This window comes from Lagenorhynchus albirostris, chromosome 4 (assembly GCF_949774975.1).
Source record: "Lagenorhynchus albirostris chromosome 4, mLagAlb1.1, whole genome shotgun sequence".
Taxonomy (NCBI): domain Eukaryota; kingdom Metazoa; phylum Chordata; class Mammalia; order Artiodactyla; family Delphinidae; genus Lagenorhynchus; species Lagenorhynchus albirostris.
The window spans coordinates 32,813,469-32,814,951 of record NC_083098.1 but is presented as its reverse complement, the minus strand read 5'-3'; positions in this window follow the sequence as shown (position 1 = coordinate 32,814,951).

The window sequence follows — 1,483 nt, the reverse complement described above, 5'->3', positions numbered from 1 at the left end:
AGCCATTATGGGATTTGATTTTATTGTGACTGTGCCCCTCCTACCGTCTCACTGTGGCTTCTCCTTTGTCTTTGGATGTGGGGTATCTTTTCTGGTGTGTTCCAGTGTCTTCATGTCAATGCTTGTTCAGTGTCTTCATGTCAATGCTTGTTCAGCAGTTAGTTGTGATTCCGATGCTCTCGCAAGAGGGAGTGAACGCACACCCTTCTATTCCGCCATCTTGAACCAGTCTCTCTTTTCGAATTACAGTTTTATCTGGGCGTGTGCTCAGGAGTGGGATTGCTGGGTCATATGGCAACTCTATTTTTAATTGTTTGAGGAGCCTTCGTACTGTTTTCCATAATGGCACCAGTTTCCATTCTGTGTGGGGTATCTTTATAAGGCTTATTTTGGTATATTAAATGCTTATATCCTACCCTTCTTGAGAACTTGCTTTGTCGAGGGGGTAGAACAAGAGAATTAACTGTCTGCCTGGTTCTGCTTTTTTCTTCTCCCTCTTAGAGAAACTAACTTAAAAGAGAGGGTGACTCAGGAACTGAGCGTAAACCTGGAATAAACAGCAGAGAGTACGTGGATGCTGCTTTTGCCCACATCCACAAGGACATAAGAAAGAGAAGCAAAAGGAAAGAAAAGACGTTCTTGATGCTCTTTGTGGTAATTACACAATATGGAAACATCAGAGAGTTAGAAAAATGCTTTCTTGGGACTTAGGATGGATTTAAAACAGAACAAGTAACTGTTTTTGTGTTAGGACAGCAATCTCATACAGATCACCTATATTCATATCTAGCAGCTTCATCCGAAACAGTATAGTTGATTCATGTAGTATCTTCCAGATTCTACACACAGGACAGCCTTAATCTTAGCCCCTGAGCTGTTTAACTTTTAAACTTGGATCCTAATAAGGGTTCGACTTGCTTGCTTCAGTACCAAGAACTGCAGTGGAACAGCTGCCATACAAGGGCAGGAAGGCTTCTAGGAGGGGTGGGGGAGGGGCGCCACTTCAGCACAGTGTTATGTAACCACAAGGGGGGCGCTGCAAAGGGAAAAGCTCCCTCTGCCTTGCTTCAAAGTATTGAATTCTAAAAATGTCTCAGAGACACCTAATGATCACATTTGAGTTGCTGGAGTTAGAAGCTTAAATATAATTAGACCCAGAAAATCAATTCAATCTGATGGGCTTATACGGCTGCTATTTTCAATAACTTTAGATACTTGGTGTCCCCAAGAAACAGTTGTAAAAATGTATGTACAGTATGTTTCAGCAGGAGAAATGTCAATTCCTTTTTCATTGACAATGAGTTATGCATGTTGATCTACCAACAGTCCCCAAACAAGGTGCATTCCAATAGGTCCTTTCTAAGTCAGTCGTTAGGCTAGAACATAGTTTCCCATGGAAACAATTTTAGATGTGGTGGTTCAGATGGCCAGATATGGCCAAAGAAGTCCATTAACCTAATTTTACTAAAGACCCTGACCACCA